General features: G+C 46.5%; 1 protein-coding gene across 4 annotated transcripts in view; it reads left to right on the top strand.

Annotated features, from left to right (window-relative positions):
- The first annotated feature begins 647 nt into the window (after positions 1–647).
- Positions 648–24,079, top strand: part of LOC139392699 (oxysterol-binding protein-related protein 8-like) — a 151,755-nt gene continuing 128,323 nt past the window's right edge. For 2 of the 4 annotated variants that reach the window (XM_071140872.1, XM_071140871.1), the window contains exons 1-2: positions 662–991; positions 13,636–13,686. The gene's annotated coding sequence lies outside the window, so the exon portion shown is untranslated. Of the gene's footprint in view, positions 992–13,633; positions 13,687–24,079 lie in introns of those variants that run through there. The other 2 variants (XM_071140874.1, XM_071140873.1) reach the window with 2 other exon arrangements.

Here is a 24,079-nt window from a genome sequence, read left to right as displayed (position 1 = left end):
TGACATCTCCACTGGCCTCTCTCTGTCCAATCCTACTGTATTCCTCTTACAGCTCTTGAGACAGTACCCTATAGCCCAATGCGTGTCCTCGAAGTAGCACGTTTGAATGGCGAGAGCTTCTCTGGTATGACGTGTTCACGTTGGCTGATGGTAAAAAAATCAATAAACGGGAATCGTGCGTTCTTCCCGCGCCCAATGTTTATGTTTACAATTAAATGTATTATGTCAGAATGCCCAGTGTTTATGTTTACAATTAAATGTATTACGTCAGAATGCCCAACGTTTATGTTTACAATTAAGTGTATTACGTCAGAATGCCCAATGTTAGAATGTTTCCATTCAAATGTATCAATTAAATTTGAACGTTTTCCCATCAGTCTAGTTTGCATTAACATTGTGATTGGATGATAGCGGTGAAGGTTATCGAATCTAGTGGCAAGGAGTGGAACGTCAATTAAAGAGCCTGGTACCCAGGCTAGTGCTACATCTTTCTGCCACTAGATGTCGGACTCTACCCAGCTCATATTTAGTGGTTACAATTTATCTATCCTTTAAAACATGACATTACTAGTTGTGTAGACTGCCGAGCATCAAGCAAAAGTAGTCGAACGATAATCACCGGATTACAGGCGTCTCAGTTAATCACTGATTCAACATTCGCACTCACAAGAAGGAAGGCTACGAACAGGATTTCAGAGCTTTTATATAGACTCTAAAATACATGTAAAAAAAACTGTTTTAGAAACTGATCCGTTCCATCAACTAATTAAGCAATTTCTAGAAAACCATATGTATATGTTGCAAACCTGTGATAGCAGGCAGCTATCCTGACTCCTTATCGAGTGTGAAATGATGGAGTGTGTAAGCTAACGTTAGCTATTTCTGCAGTTCTTCTTAGCTAGCGAACGAAAAAAAACATTACATCATAAGGAAGTTGCAACAGTCAAACTAACAGTGGATGGTACCAGATAAGCCATCTGAACCAAACAAGGTAAGGACTGGAGAGCTAACGTTACCTTTCTATGGATGTTAATTATGCGAGTGTGAAAAGAGACACGGATCGGAGGGTGACACTTCTGAATGCGACAAAATTGAATGGTTCCGCTCTGTTCTGCTTGGGTGCTAACCCACACCAGCCAGATAGTTCGTTAGCAAGTTAGATATAGTTGTTGACATCAGTGTTGGCTATGGAGTTGTTAACTGTATGCTTATCAACGTCAATGTTACTAACTAGAAATTATCCTGGCTAGTTAGCTAGAATGCTAACTGACTTCATTATTTAGCTAGCCTGGTGGGGGTTATGTAATAGATGATAGGGCAATGAACAGGATCCAACCAGCTCGCTTGTTTTCATCTGATAACGTTACATGTAAATGGCAACGGAATCGATGATGCTCTCCGAGTATTTCAATCGCAGGCTAGGTGGCTATGTCAAGGCAGCATACATTTGTATTAGCTTAGGTGACAGAGCACTCTGAATGCAGACGTGCGTGATCAGCATGACTACAGTAGATATAGCCTAGTTGTGTGACAAGAAGGCCTACGTTGCGACTGAGATGAATTGTCAGGCTAAAATATAACAGTAAAATATACGTTGATTCTCTTCACTTTGTCAAAAAAAAGTAAAATATTTTGCTGTTATCTTTTGAATGCAGTGACTGAAGCATTGGGAGGGAAATTATATAATTGCTCTCCATTAAAGGAAAGGGAATGGGAAACAAACACGGAAACATTTTACAATATGTCTGCAATTATTTTTTGCGTCTTCAGTTAAAACATGTTCAGATATTGAAATACAAGTCACAGGGCTTGGTTCTTGTTTGTTAGCCAACGTTGTGCTGTGAAAGCTGTCCAAAACATCAACCCTGAGCTGACTTCACGTTACACTGAGATCCTGCGGTCGGGTTATGTCAGCAAGCCCAGGCCCGATCAGATATTATGTTACAACTCTCACTTGATATGAAGAGCTCAGTAACATGACACCCCACCATGAGACATAGCTCTACAATAACATGCTCTGCACCCTCTTTTCATAACGGGACACTGAAGGCATACATCACCAGACAAATTGTGTAGGCAATTGAAGCTACAGTATAGTGAGCCGACTAAAACCAGGGTTATACTCAGTGGTTGACTTGGACTGAAATAGGTGCCCGTATTTATTTTGTTTGCCGATACTGTTTTTATTTAGGTGAAACTTTTGAGTGAATATTCTAAAAGAGGAACAGGAACTCCAGCAGTAGACAAATTGAGGTGTCGGTGCTCCGGCCCAAGTCTAGCACTGGTTCAGAAAAGCAGTTGAAATGATTTCCCATTAGTCTAGTTGTCAAAGATGATCTAGTCCTTCCTTGAAAATCAACCAATTAGAAATATACCTTTGTTTTTAGAGGATATATTGAGGTTCAACTGTACTATTATAAAGCACTCTATCAAAGTACTATCACCTCCTAAAAAGGCTCCTATTTGAGGCAAATACTAGACGACTCTTAATGATTCAGGCTGATTGGACTGGTAGCCTAGCCTGGGACTCCCTAAGGATTCAGGCTGATTGGACTGGTAGCCTAGCCTTGGACTCCCTAAGGATTCAGGCTGAGTGGACTGATAGCCTAGCCTGGGACTCCCTAAGGATTCAGGCTGATTGGACTGGTAGCCTAGCCTAGACTGGGACTCCCTAAGGATTCAGGCTGATTGGACTGATAGCCTAGCCTTGGACTCCCTAAGGATTCAGGCTGATTGGACTGATAGCCTAGCCTAGACTGGGACTCCCTAAGGATTCAGGCTGAGTGGACTGGTAGCCTAGCCTAGACTGGGACTCCCTAAGGATTCAGGCTGAGTGGACTGGTAGTCTAGCCTGGGACTCCCTAAGGATTCAGGCTGATTGGACTGGTAGCCTAGCCTAGACTGGGACTCCCTAAGGATTCAGGCTGAGTGGACTAAGGATTCAGGCTGATTGGACTGGTAGCCTAGCCTAATGATTCTGGGACTCCCTAAGGATTCAGGCTGAGTGGACTGGTAGCCTAGCCTAGACTGGGACTCCCTAAGGATTCAGGCTGAGTGGACTGGTAGCCTAGCCTAGACTGGGACTCCCTAAGGGGCTGACTCCTAGCCTAGACTGGCACTCCCTAAGGATTCAGGCTGATTGATTCAGGCTGAGTGGACTGGTAGCCTAGCCTAGACTGGGACTCCCTAAGGATTCAGACTGATTGGATTGGTAGCCTAGCCTAGACTGGGACTCCCTAAGGATTCAGGCTGAGTGGACTGGTAGCCTAAATTGGGACGCCCTAAGGATTCAGGCTGAATGGACTGGTAGCCTAGCCTAGACTGGGACTCCCTAAGGATTCAGGCTGAGTGGACTGGTAGCCTAGCCTAGACTGGGACTCTCTAAGGATTCAGGCTGAGTGGACTGGTAGCCTAGCCTAAATTGGGGACCACATATTTCCATGTTTTCCATTCTTGACAGATTTGCATGTCAATGCAGGGTAATCATCATCTCACCCAGATAGGAAACATTCGTCATTTGAGTGATGAGGTGTAGACTACACCCTCAGTCACAGGCTCAGGCTCAGGGCCTTGCAGGTCATTTGCCTGCCAAATATAGTTTCCATTCGCCCCTCAAACTAGGCCTGCAGCTCATGGCCAGTGTACTGTTGCTCAGCTCTGGGATGTCTGTGGCGTGTCTTGATCCATTTCCACGTAGGCCTTTTTATTTACCTGTTAAGATGGGATTCTGACATGCTGTGGAGCTGGCTGTGCTTTAGTCCCACTCTGGTTTCAGTAAACTGCACATGATCAGGTTTGCTGGTTGTGGTGTGTAGCTGTGTCGTTGCTCAGAGAGATTTCCTACAGTGAGAGTAAACACAAGGCCACCTGAGCTACCAACCCCCAAGGTGTTGTGTGACTCCCTGTTCCCAACCTGTATAGATTCTCCCCCCTTGAGAAAGACAACATCCGGCCTCTGTCTCACTTCACAGCCCAGGCTGGTGTAGATATCTCAGCCATAAAGCCTATTGGCATTCCAATAGGTGATAGCAGCACCATGGTAAACAATGTAAACATTGCTCCCTGACAAGGCCAGCTACTGTTTAGGTCATAGTGCACTTCATTTCCAAAACCAAAAACTACAATTTTACGTAATTGTGTCAGATACCATTTATGTTACGTATTCTGTCCACGAGAGATTATAGCGCACCAGGAAAAACAAGGTTGAATTACTATAGCAACATCTCTAAAAAATATTCTGACCAAGATACTTCGCAATTAGCCTACAGAAGCCTAGTTCAACTACTACGACTCTGTAGAAATACATAGTAGAAAAAAGACTATCATTCACATGTAATCAAACAGACTCTGTCCAATGTTAAAAATACATGTTATTAATGTGTAATTGTACTGTTACCAGATCATTGGACTTGAAAGCCTGTGTAAACTGTCTGTCCTTCTGGTTTCTTCTCTGATTTGATTCCATTCGACTACACTGTCGCGTGGCGCTACATGTTGGCATTAAGAATTGATTTCATTAACATGGCTAACACCCTCATTTTGTCTCAGCATGAATAATCTTGCTCCCGAATGTAATTGTGATGTCTGGAGGCCTGCCTTCTACTGCCATAAATAAACACATTTTAAAAAGCTATGCATTCAAATGACCGCAAACATTAAATGACTCGGCACACAATGACATTACTCTCATGGTAGGAAATCTCTCTGAGCAACGACACAGAGAAGGAAGTCTCCTCTCCCCAGTCACTGTTACTGATCTCCTCACTGGTCTCCACGGTGATGGATGGATGCCCTGGGCGTAACCTCACTGCTTGTATCATTGGCTTATAACAGAGGAGCGCACTAAGCCAATGATAAACAATGTGTTTGTATTTCCGAGGATGACTGGAATAGCTGCCTAATGCTTTCAGAGTCAGACGGATGTCCTTCACATTACTGGTAGAGGAGATTGCCTGCTTGCAACCAGTCATGACCTATCTCTTGAAAGGGATACTTCAGGATTTCGTTGGATACCGTTTTTATGTTTCTGCGTGCAGTTTGAAGGCAGTTGCTCACTAGTGCTAACGCAATGACTGGAAGTCTATCATATCTGATAGACTTTGTCATTACACTAACGCAAGTTAGCATTGGCTCTCGAAACTACCTCTAACTTCCTTCATAATGGACGCAGAGACACAAAAATGCCAAAATTCCGAAGTATCCCTTTAAAGCTGCTGAAATTAGGCAAACTATTCCAATTTTAGCAACCAAGAAATGGCGGAGCTGTTTCTGCATATTGCACCTTTTAAGACTGTCAAATCACATGGCTTTCTGGAGTTCGCTGGATTCAAAAGGCCATAGAAATGAGTGAATAGACTAATAATTTTGGTTTAAAAAACATCCTTGCTAGCAGTCATTGGGCTATGACATACAGTACAGTATCCTGCTAAAGACAATCAAATAAAATACAATTGTATTTGTCACAGGCGCTGAATACAACAGGTGTATACTTTATAGTAAAATGCTTACTACAAGCCCTTAACCAACAATGCAGTTTTAACAAAACATAAGAGGGGTACAGTACCAATGTTGAACTTTTCCAACAATTCCATATGAAATAATGTCTCTTCTAGTCTGTCCACCTGAATCCACGTGGCTTGTAATGATCTTCTGTTCATTGTAATATTAAGACACTAGGCCTAAATGCAGAGGACATTTAAAACGTCCACACTCAGTATCTGTACACTGTGTTGATATTGCTTCCTGCCAGGGTTGAAGCCCAGCCTTGGTAACAGAGCTCTAATGCTGAGTCACACACACCCTGGAGGCTGATGGTCATGGAAACGACACCACTGCAGAGTGTAATGGATGGACGGGGTCGAGTCTGGCCTGTGATTTGGGTGACTGAGTGCTATGTAGACAAATAGCTGGTTCAGTGTAATGGTTGTCTCAGGCTTTCCTCTGTGCCTGGGATCTGAAGGGCTTCCAATAGCCACAGCCACCAGTAGCCTTGTCACTGCTGGAGGCTGGTGTTGCACTGAAGTCTAAATGGACTTCAATTCAAATCATCACTGATGCAATGCACACGTCTTTAGTAGGAATATCCTAATATTGTGTGACTGGCTTTGAAAAATCTTTCAACCCATCTGCTTTCTTACCTGAACAAATTACAATTTGCACCTGGAGTTCAAACAAATCCAAAGTACAGACGTTTAATTAACACCAGCTTAACACCAGTTTTTTTTTTACCCCAGCAGTATAGGTATACACACACACACACACACACTCACATTCACTATAGACGAGGGCTCCGCCTGGCCCTTGGAGATCATTGGCCCAGCTAGTCATCCTCAGGGCTTGTCCTGGTCACTCCTCCAGAGCATATCCTTAGATATATTTAGATATTAAGGAAAACCTAATCAGGATTGTGCACCCAATTGACTGTTCCCCGGGGAGACAGTGCTGCAACCACAGATGGTTCCTTTAACTATTCTTGGGAACATGGAGCGGCTCTTGGTTACTGTACCCTGCTGTGTAGGGGCCTAGTGGAGAGTCCTAGTGGAGAGGCCTCATGACGTCTAGCGCCTCATGATTCATAAAGTAATAACACACACTCAGCATGTGGGATGGCAGGGTAGCCTAGTGGTTAGTGCGTTGAACTTGCAACCGTAAGGTTGCAAGTTCAAATCCCCGAACTGACAAGGTACAAATCTGTCGTTCTGCCCCTGAACAGGCACATAGTCCATGTTCCTAGACCAGTTAACCCACTGTTCCTAGGCCGTCATTGAAAATAAGAATTTGTTCTTAACTGACTTGTCTAGTTAAATAAAAAGGTAAAAATGTCATCCTTTCTCACGTTACGTCCAAGTCCATTAGAGATGCTGAATGAAATACTACACCTTCTGGGTTAAATGCGGAAGACACATTTCAGTTGAAGGCCTTCAGTTGTACAGCTGACAAGGGGCCCCTTTCCCTTCCCTTTCTAACTACACGTCAATGACAGCTAGCACAGCTGCCTATTAGCTAGAGGCTTATAAAGCATGTGAGAACGAAGAGACTATCAGTCTGGTCTTTTTCCTCTTCTTCACCTTGACAGCTGATGCTGACGTTGGCATTAAGAGAGACTAATGGCTAAAGCAATTATAGTTTTCTCCCTTTACAGTCAAAATGTCTTGTTAGCAAGTTTCCTTTATCCCAAGGTATTTGTGAATTGTGCTGTAAGTCTTTGTGTTCCAACACTGCTAAATGCTACGCCTCACTAGATGTATTGGATAGTGTCATTCATAGTCTGTGTGTTAGGGCGGGCTGAGCTGTAGTGTTCAACAGTGTTGAACTGGTTTCTAATGCATTTTACACCTCTTTGAAATAAGCTGATTTGTTGCATAAATCCCCCAGATTAGCTGTGAAGTTCAAAACCCACTCCTGTCTCATAAAAAGCCTCCTTTTGTCTCATAAAAACCCGCTCCCGTCTCATTAAAACCTGCTCCCCATCTCATTAAAACCCGCTCCCATCTCATTAAAACCCGCTCCCCGTCTCATTAAAACCCGCTCCCCGTCTCATTAAAACCCGCTCCCGTCTCATAACCTGCTCCCCGTCTCATTAAAACCCGCTCCCCGTCTCATTAAAACCCGCTCCCGTCTCATAACCTGCTCCCCGTCTCATTAAAACCCGCTCCCCGCCTCATAAAAACCCGCTCCCGTCTCATTAACACCTACTCCCCGTCTCATTAAAACCTGCTCCCCGTCTCATTAAAACCCGCTCCCCGTCTCATTAAAACCCGCTCCCTGTCTCATTAAAACCCGCTCCCGTCTCATTAAAACCTGCTCCCGTCTCATTAAAACCTGCTCCCCGTCTCATTAAAACCCGCTCCCCGTCTCATTAAAACCCGCTCCCCGTCTCATTAAAACCCGCTCCCCGTCTCATTAAAACCTGCTCCCGTCTCATTAAAACCTGCTCCCGTCTCATTAAAACCTGCTCCCGTCTCATTAAAACCTGCACCCGTCTCATTAAAACCTGCTCCCTGTCTCATTAAAACCCGCTCCCCGTCTCATTAAAACCTGCTCCCCGTCTCATTAAAACCCGCTCCCCGTCTCATTAAAACCCGCTCCCCGTCTCATTAAAACCCGCTCCCCGTCTCATTAAAACCTGCTCCCGTCTCATTAAAACCTGCTCCCGTCTCATTAAAACCTGCTCCCGTCTCATTAAAACCCGCTCCCCGTCTCATTAAAACCGCTCCCGTCTCATTAAAACCCGCTCCCCGTCTCATTAAAACCCGCTCCCCGTCTCATTAAAACCCGCTCCCGTCTCATTAAAACCCGCTCCCGTCTCATTAAAACCTGCTCCCGTCTCATTAAAACCTGCTCCCCGTCTCATTAAAACCTGCTCCCGTCTCATTAAAACCTGCTCCCCGTCTCATAAAAACCTGCTCCCCGTCTCATAAAAACCTGCTCCCCGTCTCATTAAAACCTGCTCCCGTCTCTTTAAAACCTGCTTCCCGTCTCATTAAAACCCGCTCCCCGTCTCATTAAAACCCGCTCCCGTCTCATTAAAACCTGCTCCCCGTCTCATTAAAACCCGCTCCCCGTCTCATTAAAACCCGCTCCCCGTCTCATTAAAACCTGCTCCCCGTCTCATTAAAACCTGCTCCCCGTCTCATTAAAACCTGCTCCCCGTCTCATTAAAACCTGCTCCCCGTCTCATTAAAACCTGCTCCCCGTCTCATTAAAACCTGCTCCCCGTCTCATAAAATGTAGGAGGATTGTGTCTGGAATAGTCTGGACTCTTGTTTCCATCCCATTAGCTCAGATCCGACCAAGAAAGAAACCCACTGAAACGGATTGTAGACTGTTTGTTTTAATATAGAAACTACAGGTAAAAGTTCATCTAGTTGAAGCACCTTTTGAAGGCCATTGTCCTGGATGAAGGAGACATTTTAGGAAGGTCTTCCCCAGAGCTCCAGAAGGATGGGATCATGACGAGGCCCATGGGGCGTGGCGTCTCTGCAGCGCAGTGACCCAGTAGTCGGACTCCCCTGCACAGCTGGCATTCTCAGCTGCCTGAAATCCTGCTCCAAGGCAGGGTTCCCTCGTCCACCCTAAACCATTATTACGTCGGGCCTCCGTGTTGCACAGACAGGATTACGGCACTAAATATAGCCCCGCTTTAGGGCCTACACACCGGGCGTGACCTCAGAGGTGTGCCCCAGTGAACCCTGCCAACATGGAGTGTATACAGTTTTAATCACTGGAGCAATGCAGTACAGGAAAAAGGAATGAGAAGTACAAAGATAGAATATATTATCGGTTAGCTAGATGTTTGACTGACAGCACTGCTGCAGCAGCGACATCAGACCAACCCTAAAAGCCTGGGAGAGATGATTGTGGGCTTACCTCACTATAGAAAGGATTTGTCACTGGGCAGGACAATGAGGCTACTTCTGTATTCTGTAACTATGGCTCACTGCTTTGACTTCACCGCCAGTGAAGCAAATCCCTTTTGCTTTGTGAATGGAGTGAACACAAAGGCCCAGCGGGCTGATATGATTCTCCTTTGTAGGATTTCACTTCTTCTCTGACTTGGGCAGGTTCTTAAAAGCCCCCCACTAATTGGATACCCAGCCAAGTCTCAGCTTCAGGAATCAGAGATTGAATGAGTTTGCTGCAGGTCTATTCCATGCTAACATAATTTTTTCACTTTAAAATGTATACCAAACAAAAACAATTGATTTAGAAGTTTAACAAACCATATGCACAAGGACTTTCCACAGAACATTTTATAAACACACATTTACAGCAAACTGTGCAGATACAACGTGTGGTAACAGAAGAGGGAGAGTTTACCCTCTGCACAGTTCTCACAGGAAATGTAAAAATACAACATAAATGTACTGTGTAAATTGTTTCATAGTAGTCATGATGTATAGAGTAGTGTTCTATGGTTGGTTAGACTTTGAAGTCAGTTGTTTGGCATACATTTTCAAGTGTCAAATCCGTTTCAGCATAATTCTGTTTCCTTGGAATTTCCCTGCAGTGAATGTTGAAGGAGTGTCTTGTTGCTCTTAAACCGACTGATAAGAAAATAAAAGCCAACAGCAGCTCTGTTTTCTGGGGACAAATTATCCTCGGCCATCTAAAGCTTCATTTGCACCTGGCTCAGGAAGCTCAGTTCAGAGACCAGTGGGGACTGGCGTTCGTGTCCACTCCTCTCTTGATTGACCCTAATTTAATTACTTAGCTGTTTTATTAAATTAAGTCAAGCTTTGTTGCTCTTGAATCACTGAGTAGAAATCTGTGGGCGTGGCCCGATTTGAAGCTGTGCTTCACTCACAGTGGAAAAAACCCATCAAGAAGTTTCCCCGTTGCCTCATCATTTATCTGGCCTTTGTTGGTCTGACATAAGCTGTTATCACGTTTTCTAGAAAAAGATTAAAGTGAAAGGTGCCAAAGTGGCTCTGTTGCCAGGAGACTGGACAGATGGTCATGTGTTTACCACAGTAAACGTGTTTAAAAAGCCCAGCAGAAACGACATGGGATTTGCACTGACTGTGTCTTCATTGCATTTACCATCTCTTCATCTGTTTTCTGCTCTTGTGAAACACATTGTTCCTCCCATTGTTGGACACCGTGTGAAACCGTCTGTAACAAATGAGTTCTTTAACTTCTCCAGCGCCGCCACCTTTTAGCCCTGGGCTGTGATTCAGTACACGTTGATACCAACCAACAACAATACTGAAAACAGCACCACTTGGTCCCTCCACAGTTAGAGTTGCCTCATGGAAAGTGTCCCTGGGCTGTGATTCAGTACACGTTGACACCAACCAACAACAATACTGAAAACAGCACCACTTGGTCCCTCAACAGTTAGAGTTGCCTCATGGAAATTGTCCCTGGGCGTTGGGACATCTCCATGGGAACGGTTTGGAACGTAACCCCTGTTAGGCTAATCCGTCTAGGACTAAGCCCCGGACCGTCCCTGGGAACATAGTAAGAGTGACACTGTGACGTACCCCGGAACTCTTATGTCACCTGACCGACCGTGCTCTATTGTTTCAGTCTCGCCCGAGTCGTCAATGCTTTCCGGGCTAACCAGGAGACCCAGACCCAACTCTGCTCCTACTTCTAATAGCTACAGCAGCACCCACCAGTCTCCCCAGCATGAGGACATGGTTTGGCAGAGAAAGAGAAGGGGAGACTGAGCTGGTAAGAGGAGAGGTAACCTGAAGACCTGAAGGTAGACCTCAGTCCTAATGGCTTCCTCCAGACAACTACCCCGTGGATTACGTTTGTGTTGGTGGAGGCTGTACAGGACTTCTGCCTCAGCGGGTGTTCTTAGTAGTTTTACAATCTACTGTTTTGTTTTGCTTTTGAAAAGTGTAAATAATATAAATATGAAGAAGATTCCAAAGAATAACGACAATGTATAAATTAGGCGAACAAAATCGTATTCATTGATACATTAGTGTTGATTGAATTTATGTCACTATCAGGTCTCAGTGGAGGGTTTCTGTAGGCTGTCAGGTTTGTACTGGTGCAGTTCTCTGGAAACAACAGCTTCTGCATTTCCCTTCCCCCAGGGAAGTGCTTCTGCATGCTATCCTTCCCCCAGGGAAGTGCTTCTGCATTTCCCTTCCCCCAGGTTATAGGCCTAGATGTTGCTTTATGACTACCATAGCAACATTGAAACGTCCAATTAAAAGGAGGTGGGAGTATTCCACTTGATGTCTGACTGATAGTAATGTGCCTTTGTAGGCCAGTGTGCTTATTTATTACCGTCTGAGAGCAAGAGCTGCCTCCGCTCACCTTGTGGGCTAACACCAATAACTAACTAGGTTAGTCTGGCCTGTGGAACTGTGCTGTTCACACACACAAAACAAGGGAGAGGTAGAGAACCTGTCGTTTTGGTTCGATCCATTCCTTTATGTCAACATGGTATAGCCTAAATGAACACACATACTGTGAACCAAGACATGACTCCACACAGCGCGACACGACATGACTCCACACAGCGCGACATGACATGACTCCACACAGCGCGACACGACATGAATCCACACAGCGCGACACGACATGACTCCACACAGCGCGACACGACATGACTCCACACAGGGCAGCGCGACACTACATGACTCCACACAACACGACAAGACATGACTCCACACAGGGCAGCGCGACATGACGTGACTCCACACAGCGCGACAAGACATGACTCCACACAGGGCGACAAGACATGACTCCACACAGGGCGGCAAGACATGACTCCACACAGGGCGGCAAGACATGACTCCACACAGGGCGGCAAGACATGACTCCACACAGGGCGGCAAGACATGACTCCACACAGGGCGGCAAGACATGACTCCACACAGGGCAGCGCGACAAGACATGACTCCACACAGGGCAGCGCGGCAAGACATGACTCCACACAACACGACAAGACATGACTCCACACAGCGCGACAAGACATGACTCCACACAGCACGACAAGACATGACTCCACACAGCACGACACGACATGACTCCACACAGCACGACACGACATGACTCCACACAGCACGACAAGACATGACTCCACACAGCACGACAAGACATGACTCCACACAGCGTGGCAAGACATGACTCCATGGGTCCTGGATTAACCCTCTGTGGTTTGTGTTTGGGTCCTGGGCTCCATCAGATTAACCCTCTGGTTTATGTTTGGGCCCTGGGATCCATCAGATTAACCCTCTGGTTTATGTTTGTAACCTGGGCTCCATCAGATTAACCCCCTGGTTTGTGTTTGGGTCCTGGGCTCCATCAGATTAACCCTCTGGTTTATGTTTGGGTCCTGGGCTCCATCAGATTAACCCTCTGGTTTGTGTTTGGGTCCTGGTCTCCATCAGATTAACCCTCTGTGGTTTGTGTTTAGGCCCTGGGCTCCATCAGATTAACCCTCTGGTTTATGTTTGGGTCCTGGGCTCCATCAGATTAACCCTCTGGTTTGTGTTTGGGTCCTGGGCTCCATCAGATTAACCCTCTGTGGTTTGTGTTCGGGTCCTGGGCTCCATCAGATTAACCCTCTGGTTTGTGTTTGGGTCCTGGGCTCCATCAGATTAACCCTCTGTGGTTTGTGGTCTGGGTCCTGGGTCCTGGGTCCTGTGTCCTGGGTCCTGGGTCCTGGGTCCTGGGTCCTGGGTCCTGGGTCCTGGCCCCTGTCACCCTACACCGTCTGGTGTTAAATGTATTTTATTCTCCATCTCTTCTCTTTCATAGTGTAGCCTACACAGGTACCATAGTACTCTGTTCTTCCTCTCCTCTCCTCCCAAGACCAGTCTGTCTGTGTGGTTCAGATTGACCACCAGATGGACATTTTAATTGGCCCTGCGACTAATAAAGCATGTCCAATGGGATTAAGGAATGGGTTCTGGAGGTGGGCCAAAGGACACGCCTCATGGAGCCCACTGGCACGGAGGAGATTAAAAACTGTAGAACCCACACACACTTGTAGAACCACGCGCGCAATCACACGCGACTAGGTCACTCCGTCTAGGACACTCCGACTAGGACACTCCGTCTGTGATGGACTGAAGCGTATGCTCCGCCAGGCTCTTTTAGGAGGGGAGGGGATATAAACACTGTGATGTCATCATGTCTCCCTCCCTGCCTTCTTTTCTCTCTCAGGCTGCTGTGGGGTCGTGAGGAGACTGCTTTCTGCTGCACCAGCTGCATGAGGTAGGTCCTATATTTGTCACCGCTCGCCTGTCTGCTTGAAGATGCTCGGCTGCTTTTGGTAAATGGGTATGGAGCTCCACACATGACTGTGTGCGTGTGTGTATTTGTGTGTATTTGTGTGCGTGTGTATAGGTGATGTGTCTGTAAGTGCGTCTGTGGGATGTGTGTGTGAGAGAGCGAGAGAGCGTGTGTGTGTGTTATATGCGATCTCGTACTGCATGCATGGTAGTGTGTGTGTGTGAGTGTGTTATATGCGATCTAGTACTGCATGCATGGTAGTGTGTGTGTGTGAGTGTGTTATATGTGATCTCATACTGCATGCATGGTAAGCTGTGTGGGAGAGAGCGTGTGAGTGTGTTATATGTGATCTCGTACTGCATGCATGGTAAGTTGTGGGAGAGAGTTGGTGCTACAGTAGGTTTAGCATACAGTAGGTTTAGCATACAGTAGGTTTAGCATACAGTAGGTTTAGAATGCCTCTATAGCGATACAGAGCCGGAGGCTCGTCGGATCAGATTTTACAACAGGACTGGTACACAGACAGACCGGTGCTGTCCAATCTGAAGTGGCCTCTCTGAAGTTATCTCAGGCTAGCATCATGCCCTGCTGGATCATGGTGTCTCTATCACTTCCAGCTCTCTGTCATTTCTCTCTCCCTCTGTCTCTCTCCCTCTGTCTCTCTCCCTCTGTCTCTCTCCCTCTGTCTCTCTCCCTCTGTCTCTCTCCCTCTGTCTCTCTCCCTCTGTCTCTCTCCCTCTGTCTCTCTCCCTCTGTCTCTCGTCCCTCTGTCTCTCTCCCTCTGTCTCTCGTCCCTCTCCCTCTGTCTCTCTCTCCCTCTGTCTCTCTCTCCCTCTGTCTCCCTCTCTCTCTCTCCCTCTCTCTCTCTCTCTCTCCCTCTGTCTCTCTCTCTCTCTCTCTCTCTCTCTCTCTCTCTCTCTCCCCCTGTCTCTCTCCCTCCCTCTCCCTCTGTCTCCATCTCGCCCTCTGTCTCTCTCCCTCTGCCTCTCTCCCTCTGCCTCGGTCTCTCTCGCTCTCCCTCTCTCTCTCTCTCTCTCCCTCTGTCTCTCTCCCTTTCTCTCTCTGTCAATCAGATGAAGGTACGGAGGTGCTTCTGCCCTTAAGTGGAATCCACTCAGTCAGCTCAGTCACCTAGACTGCACAGTCACCTAGTCAGTTGAGATCTGAACCAGAGAGGTGCTGTTCTGTCAGACAGTCAGTAGAGATCCGAACCAGAGAGGGGGTGTTCTGTCAGACAGTCAGTAGAGATCTGAACCAGAGAGGTGCTGTTCTGTCAGTAGAGATCTGAACCAGAGAGGTGGTGTTCTGTCAGACAGTCAGTAGAGATCTGAACCAGAGAGGTGGTGTTCTGTCAGACAGACAGTATAGAGATCTGAACCAGAGAGGTGCTGTTCTGTCAGTAGAGATCTGAACCAGAGAGGTGGTGTTCTGTCAGTAGAGATCTGAACCAGAGAGGTGGTGTTCTGTCAGACAGACAGTAGAGATCTGAACCAGAGAGGTGCTGTTCTGTCAGTAGAGATCTGAACCAGAGAGGGGGTGTTCTGTCAGACAGTCAGTAGAGATCTGAACCAGAGAGGTGGTGTTCTGTCAGACAGACAGTAGAGATCTGAACCAGAGAGGTGCTGTTCTGTCAGTAGAGATCTGAACCAGAGAGGGGGTGTTCTGTCAGACAGTCAGTAGAGATCTGAACCAGTGAGGTGCTGTTCTGTCAGTAGAGATCTGAACCAGAGAGGTGGTGTTCTGTCAGACAGACAGTAGAGATCTGAACCAGAGAGGTGGTGTTCTGTCAGACAGACAGTATAGAGATCTGAACCAGAGAGGTGCTGTTCTGTCAGTAGAGATCTGAACCAGAGAGGTGGTGTTCTGTCAGACAGACAGTAGAGATCTGAACCAGAGAGGTGGTGTTCTGTCAGACAGTCAGTAGAGATCTGAACCAGAGAGGTGGTGTTCTGTCAGACAGTCAGTAGAGATCTGAACCAGAGAGGTTCTGTCAGACAGTCAGTAGAGATCTGAACCAGAGAGGTGGTGTTCTGTCAGTAGAGATCTGAACCAGAGAGGTGGTGTTCTGTCAGACAGTCAGTAGAGATCTGAACCAGTGAGGTGCTGTTCTGTCAGTAGAGATCTGAACCAGAGAGGTGGTGTTCTGTCAGACAGACAGTAGAGATCTGAACCAGAGAGGTGGTGTTCTGTCAGACAGTCAGTAGAGATCTGAACCAGATAGGTGGTGTTCTGTCAGACAGTCAGTAGAGATCTGAACCAGATAGGTGGTGTTCTGTCAGACAGACAGTAGAGATCTGAACCAGAGAGGTGGTGTTCTGTCAGACAGACAGTAGAGATCTGAACCAGAGAGGTGGTGTTCTGTCAGACAGACAGTAGAGATCTGAACCAGAGAGGTGGTGTTCTGTCAGTAGAGATCTGAACCAGAGAGGTGGTGTTCTGTCAGACAGACAGTAGAGATCTGAACCAGTGAGGTGCTGTTCTGTCAGTAGAGATCTGAACCAGAGAGGTGCTGTTCTGTCAGACAGTCAGTAGAGGTCTGAACCAGAGAGGTGGTGTTCTGTCAGACAGTCAGTAGAGATCTGAACCAGAGAGGTGCTGTTCTGTCAGTAGAGATCTGAACCAGAGAGGTGGTGTTCTGTCAGACAGACAGTAGAGAACTGAACCAGAGAGGTGCTGTTTTGTCAGTAGAGATCTGAACCAGAGAGGTGGTGTTCTGTCAGACAGTCAGTAGAGATCTGAACCAGAGAGGTGCTGTTCTGTCAGTAGAGATCTGAACCAGAGAGGTGGTGTTCTGTCAGACAGACAGTATAGATCTGAACCAGAGAGGTGCTGTTCTGTCAGTAGAGATCTGAACCAGAGAGGTGGTGTTCTGTCAGACAGTCAGTAGAGATCTGAACCAGAGAGGTGGTGTTCTGTCAGACAGTAAGTAGAGATCTGAGCCAGAGAGGTGCTGTTCTGTCAGTAGAGATCTGAACCAGAGAGGTGGTGTTCTGTCAGACAGACAGTAGAGAACTGAACCAGAGAGGTGCTGTTCTGTCAGACAGTCAGTAGAGATCTGAACCAGAGAGGTGCTGTTCTGTCAGTAGAGATCTGAACCAGAGAGGTGGTGTTCTGTCAGACAGACAGTAGAGATCTGAACCAAAGAGGGGGTGTTCTGTCAGACAGTCAGTAGAGAACTGAACCAGAGAGGTGCTGTTCTGTCAGACAGTAAGTAGAGATCTGAGCCAGAGAGGTGCTGTTCTGTCAGTAGAGATCTGAACCAGAGAGGTGGTGTTCTGTCAGACAGACAGTAGAGATCTGAACCAGAGAGGTTCTGTCAGACAGACAGTAGAGATCTGAACCAGAGAGGTGCTGTTCTGTCAGTAGAGATCTGAACCAGAGAGGTGCTGTTCTGTCAGACAGACAGTAGAGATCTGAACCAGAGAGGGGGTGTTCTGTCAGTAGAGATCTGAACCAGAGAGGTGGTGTTCTGTCAGACAGACAGTAGAGAACTGAACCAGAGAGGTTCTGTCAGACAGTCAGTAGAGATCTGAACCAGTGAGGTGCTGTTCTGTCAGACAGACAGTAGAGATCTGAACCAGAGAGTTGCTGTTCTGTCAGACAGTCAGTAGAGATCTGAACCAGAGAGGTGCTGTTCTGTCAGTAGAGATCTGAACCAGAGAGGGGGTGTTCTGTCAGACAGTCAGTAGAGATCTGAACCAGAGAGGTGGTGTTCTGTCAGACAGACAGTAGAGATCTGAACCAGAGAGGTGCTGTTCTGTCAGTAGAGATCTGAACCAGAGAGGGGGTGTTCTGTCAGACAGTCAGTAGAGATCTGAACCAGTGAGGTGCTGTTCTGTCAGTAGAGATCTGAACCAGAGAGGTGGTGTTCTGTCAGACAGACAGTAGAGATCTGAACCAGAGAGGTGGTGTTCTGTCAGACAGACAGTATAGAGATCTGAACCAGAGAGGTGCTGTTCTGTCAGTAGAGATCTGAACCAGAGAGGTGGTGTTCTGTCAGACAGACAGTAGAGATCTGAACCAGAGAGGTGGTGTTCTGTCAGACAGTCAGTAGAGATCTGAACCAGAGAGGTGGTGTTCTGTCAGACAGTCAGTAGAGATCTGAACCAGAGAGGTTCTGTCAGACAGTCAGTAGAGATCTGAACCAGAGAGGTGGTGTTCTGTCAGTAGAGATCTGAACCAGAGAGGTGGTGTTCTGTCAGACAGTCAGTAGAGATCTGAACCAGTGAGGTGCTGTTCTGTCAGTAGAGATCTGAACCAGAGAGGTGGTGTTCTGTCAGACAGACAGTAGAGATCTGAACCAGAGAGGTGGTGTTCTGTCAGACAGTCAGTAGAGATCTGAACCAGATAGGTGGTGTTCTGTCAGACAGTCAGTAGAGATCTGAACCAGATAGGTGGTGTTCTGTCAGACAGACAGTAGAGATCTGAACCAGAGAGGTGGTGTTCTGTCAGACAGACAGTAGAGATCTGAACCAGAGAGGTGGTGTTCTGTCAGACAGACAGTAGAGATCTGAACCAGAGAGGTGGTGTTCTGTCAGTAGAGATCTGAACCAGAGAGGTGGTGTTCTGTCAGACAGACAGTAGAGATCTGAACCAGTGAGGTGCTGTTCTGTCAGTAGAGATCTGAACCAGAGAGGTGCTGTTCTGTCAGACAGTCAGTAGAGGTCTGAACCAGAGAGGTGGTGTTCTGTCAGACAGTCAGTAGAGATCTGAACCAGAGAGGTGCTGTTCTGTCAGTAGAGATCTGAACCAGAGAGGTGGTGTTCTGTCAGACAGACAGTAGAGAACTGAACCAGAGAGGTGCTGTTTTGTCAGTAGAGATCTGAACCAGAGAGGTGGTGTTCTGTCAGACAGTCAGTAGAGATCTGAACCAGAGAGGTGCTGTTCTGTCAGTAGAGATCTGAACCAGAGAGGTGGTGTTCTGTCAGACAGACAGTATAGATCTGAACCAGAGAGGTGCTGTTCTGTCAGTAGAGATCTGAACCAGAGAGGTGGTGTTCTGTCAGACAGTCAGTAGAGATCTGAACCAGAGAGGTGGTGTTCTGTCAGACAGTAAGTAGAGATCTGAGCCAGAGAGGTGCTGTTCTGTCAGTAGAGATCTGAACCAGAGAGGTGGTGTTCTGTCAGACAGACAGTAGAGAACTGAACCAGAGAGGTGCTGTTCTGTCAGACAGTCAGTAGAGATCTGAACCAGAGAGGTGCTGTTCTGTCAGTAGAGATCTGAACCAGAGAGGTGGTGTTCTGTCAGACAGACAGTAGAGATCTGAACCAAAGAGGGGGTGTTCTGTCAGACAGTCAGTAGAGAACTGAACCAGAGAGGTGCTGTTCTGTCAGACAGTAAGTAGAGATCTGAGCCAGAGAGGTGCTGTTCTGTCAGTAGAGATCTGAACCAGAGAGGTGGTGTTCTGTCAGACAGACAGTAGAGATCTGAACCAGAGAGGTTCTGTCAGACAGACAGTAGAGATCTGAACCAGAGAGGTGCTGTTCTGTCAGTAGAGATCTGAACCAGAGAGGTGCTGTTCTGTCAGACAGACAGTAGAGATCTGAACCAGAGAGGGGGTGTTCTGTCAGTAGAGATCTGAACCAGAGAGGTGGTGTTCTGTCAGACAGACAGTAGAGAACTGAACCAGAGAGGTTCTGTCAGACAGTCAGTAGAGATCTGAACCAGTGAGGTGCTGTTCTGTCAGACAGACAGTAGAGATCTGAACCAGAGAGTTGCTGTTCTGTCAGACAGTCAGTAGAGATCTGAACCAGAGAGGTGGTGTTCTGTCAGCCATTTACTGTCTCTTGCTTTAAAACCAAAAGACAGCAAGGCTGCGTTGGAAATTAACCTGCACCTGAAGTCCCATAGATCATCCGGTGTGTGTGTGTGTGTGCGGCTGGTTGTGCGTGTCAGGTTGTGTGTGTGTGTCTGGTTGTGTGTGATTTAATATTAATTAGGTCAACACTCTTACCATCGTTAATGAATTCTGTCTAAAGATTCTGAATATTCCTCAAACAGAACAGCCCAGAACTGGGACACACAGCTTGTTCCCCAGAATGGCATCCTATTCCCTAATTAGTGCACTACTTTTGGCCCTATGTGCCCTGGTTTCTATGTAAATCCTCTGAGTCGCTGTCTGAGTGTCACCCGAGGTTCCTGGCAGGCCGTCATTTCCGACGTGACGCCACGTTGATTAGTCTCCATAGGAAAGCTCCTATAACCTGCCATTGCTGCCATGAAGCCACAGGCCTTGAGAGAAGGGCAGTCGTTTTCTCACCTTTCAGAGAGAAAGAAAGAAAGAGAGAGAGAGAGAGAATGTGTGTGTCTGTATTAGAGGTCGAACAATTATGATTTTTCTATGCCGATACTGATATTGATTATTGGAGGACCAAAAAAGCCGATACCGATTAATCGGCCGATTTTAAAATCGGCCGATTTTTACAAAAAAAAAATATTTGTAATAATGACAATTACAACAATACTGAATGAACACTTTTTAACTTAATATAATACATCAATAAAATCAATTTAGCCTCAAATAAATAATGAAACATGTTCAATATGGTTTAAATAATGCAAAAACTAAGTGTTGGAGAAGAAAGTAAAAGTGCAATATGTGCCATGTAAAAAAGCTAACATTAGGTTGTAGTTATTATAGGAATTATAGGACTATTTCTCTCTGTACCATTTGTATTTCATTAACCTTTTACTATTGGATGTTCTTATAGGCACTTTAGTATTGCCAGTGTAATAGCATAGCTTCCGTACCTCTCCTCGCTCCTCTCTGGGCTTGAACCAGGAACACAACGACAACAGCCACCCTTGAAGTTACCCATCACTCCACAAAGCCGCGGCCCTTGCAGAGCAAGTGGAACAACCACTCCAAGTCTCAGAGCGAGTGACGTTTGAAACGCTATTAGCGCGCACCCCGCTACCTAGCTAGCCATTTCATATCGGTTACACCAGCCTGATCTCGGGAGTTGATAGGCTTGAAGTCATAAACAGCTCCATGCTTGAAGCACTGCAAAGAGCTGCAGGCAAAACGCACGAAAGTGCTGTTTGAATGAATGCTTACGAGCCTGCTGCTGCCTACCACCGCTCAGTCAGACTGCTCTATCAAATCATAGACTTAATTATAACAGACAGAAATACGAGCCTTAGGTCATTAATATGGTCGAATCCGGAAACTATCATCTCGAAAACAAGACGTTTATTCTTTCAGTGAAATACGGAACCGTTCCGTATTTTATCTAACGGGTGGCATCCATTAGTCTAAATATTCCTGTTACATTGCACAACCTTCAATGTTATGTCATAGTTACGTAAAATTCAGGCAAATTAGGTGGCCCAAACTGTTGCATATACACTGACTCTGTGTTCAATGAACGCAAGAGAAGTGACACAATTTCCCCTGGTTAATATTGCCTGCTAACCTGGATTTCTTTTAGCTAAATATGCAGGTTTAAAAAAGATATACTTCTGTGTGTTGATTTTAAGAAAGGCATTGATGTTCACGGTTAGGTACACATTGGAGCAACGATACGCACCGCATCGATTATAGGCAACGCTAGATAAACTAGTAATATCATCAACCATGTGTAGTTAACTAGTGATTATGATTGATTGATTGTTTTTTATAAGATAAGTTTAATGCTAGTTAGCAACTTACCTTGGCTTCTTACTGCATTCGCGTAATAGGCCGTCTCCTCGTGGAGTGCAATGTAATCAGGTGGTTAGAGCGTTGGACTAGTTAACTGTAAGGTTGCAAGATTGAATTCCCTGAGCTGACAAGGTAAAAATCTGTTGTTCTGCCCCTGAACAAGGCAGTTAACCCACTGTTCCTAGGCCGTCGTTGAAAATGAGAATTTGTTCTTAACTGACTTGCCTAGTTAAATAAAGGATAAATAAAGGTGGTAAAATAAAATAGACCAAATCGGTATCCAAAAATACAGATTTCCGATTGTTATGAAAACTTGAAATCGGCCATTCCGATTAATCGGTCGACCTCTAGTCTGTATTGATGTGGCGTGAGCAGGAACTGGCGAATGGAGAGTGGCTAGTTTAGTCTCCTCTCTGCTGTTAGATGGAAACCAGACTAGTTTATTCTCCTCTCTGCTGTTAGATGGAAACCAGACTAGTTTATTCTCCTCTCTGCTGTTAGATGGAAACCAGACTAGTTTATTCTCCTCTCTGCTGTTAGATGGAAACCAGACTAGTTTATTCTCCTCTCTGCTGTTAGATGGAAACCAGACTAGTTTATTCTCCTCTCTGCTGTTAGATGGAAACCAGACTAGTTTATTCTCCTCTCTGCTGTTAGATGGAAACCAGACTAGTTTATTCTCCTCTCTGCTGTTAGATGGAAACCAGACTAGTTTATTCTCCTCTCTGCTGTTAGATGGAAACCAGACTAGTTTATTCTCCTCTCTGCTGTTAGATGGAAACCAGACTAGTTTATTCTCCTCTCTGCTGTTAGATGGAAACTAGACTAGTTTATTCTCCTCTCTGCTGTTAGATGGAAACCAGACTAGTTTATTCTCCTCTCTGCTGTTAGATGGAAACCAGACTAGTTTATTCTCCTCTCTGCTGTTAGATGGAAACCAGACTAGTTTATTCTCCTCTCTGCTGTTAGATGTAAACCAGACTAGTTTATTCTCCTCTCTGCTGTTAGATGGAAACCAGACTAGTTTATTCTCCTCTCTGCTGTTAGATGGAAACCAGACTAGTTTATTCTCCTCTCTGCTGTTAGATGGAAACCAGACTAGTTTAGTCTCCTCTCTGCTGTTAGATGGAAACCAGACTAGTTTATTCTCCTCTCTGCTGTTAGATGGAAACCAGACTAGTTTATTCTCCTCTCTGCTGTTAGATGGAAACCAGACTAGTTTATTCTCCTCTCTGCTGTTAGATGGAAACCAGACTAGTTTATTCTCCTCTCTGCTGTTAGATGGAAACCAGACTAGTTTATTCTCCTCTCTGCTGTTAGATGGAAACCAGACTAGTTTATTCTCCTCTCTGCTGTTAGATGTAAACCAGACTAGTTTATTCTCCTCTCTGCTGTTAGATGGAAACCAGACTAGTTTATTCTCCTCTCTGCTGTTAGATGGAAACCAGACTAGTTTATTCTCCTCTCTGCTGTTAGATGGAAACCAGACTAGTTTATTCTCCTCTCTGCTGTTAGATGGAAACCAGACTAGTTTATTCTCCTCTCTGCTGTTAGATGGAAACAGGTTAGTTTTTACTTAGCTGTTTAAGGGTAAAGTTTGTGGACTTTAATAAGTTGTTAAAAAACATTGATGTTCATGAGGGTTATTTTATTTTCATGAGGGTCTTCATCCACAATAGTTACATGATTTTATAATTACTGTGTGCGTGCGTGCGTGCGTGCGTGCGTGCGTATCTGTTGGGGTAAAGACCTAATGGATTGTTGCTGATGCTGGTCAGGGCCCAGCCTGCAGGTTTACCCTGGTCCCTACTGTTGGTCAGGACCCAGCCTGCAGGTTTACCCTGGTCCCTACTGTTGGTCAGGACCCAGCCTGCAGGTTTACCCTGGTCCCTACTGTTGGTCAGGACCCAGCCTGCAGGTTTACCCTGGTCCCTACTGTTGGTCAGGACCCAGTCTGCAGGTTTACCCTGCTCCCTACTGTTGGTCAGGACCCAGCCTGCAGGTTTACCCTGGTCCCTACTGTTGGTCAGGGCCCAGCCTGCAGGTTTACCCTGGTCCCTACTGTTGGTCAGGACCCAGCCTGCAGGTTTACCCTGGTCCCTACTGTTGGTCAGGACCCAGCCTGCAGGTTTACCCTGGTCCCTACTGTTGGTCAGGGCCCAGCCTGCAGGTTTACCCTGGTCCCTACTGTTGGTCAGGACCCAGCCTGCAGGTTTACCCTGGTCCCTACTGTTGGTCAGGACCCAGCCTGCAGGTTTACCCTGGTCCCTACTGTTGGTCAGGGCCCAGCCTGCAGGTTTACCCTGGTCCCTACTGTTGGTCAGGGTCCAGCCTGCAGGTTTACCCTGGTCCCTACTGTTGGTCAGGACCCAGCCTGCAGGTTTACCCTGGTCCCTACTGTTGGTCAGGACCCAGCCTGCAGGTTTACCCTGGTCCCTACTGTTGGTCAGGGCCCAGCCTGCAGGTTTACCCTGCTCCCTACTGTTGGTCAGGACCCAGCCTGCAGGTTTACCCTGGTCCCTACTGTTGGTCAGGGCCCAGCCTGCAGGTTTACCCTGGTCCCTACTGTTGGTCAGGGTCCAGCCTGCAGGTTTACCCTGGTCCCTACTGTTGGTCAGGACCCAGCCTGCAGGTTTACCCTGGTCCCTACTGTTGGTCAGGGTCCAGCCTGCAGGTTTACCCTGGTCCCTACTGTTGGTCAGGACCCAGCCTGCAGGTTTACCCTGGTCCCT

This window comes from Oncorhynchus clarkii, chromosome 33 (genome assembly GCF_045791955.1).
Source record: "Oncorhynchus clarkii lewisi isolate Uvic-CL-2024 chromosome 33, UVic_Ocla_1.0, whole genome shotgun sequence".
In the NCBI taxonomy this organism is placed as follows: domain Eukaryota; kingdom Metazoa; phylum Chordata; class Actinopteri; order Salmoniformes; family Salmonidae; genus Oncorhynchus; species Oncorhynchus clarkii.
The sequence above is the reverse complement of the archived record's forward strand: the minus strand, read 5'-3'. Positions and strand labels throughout refer to the sequence as shown.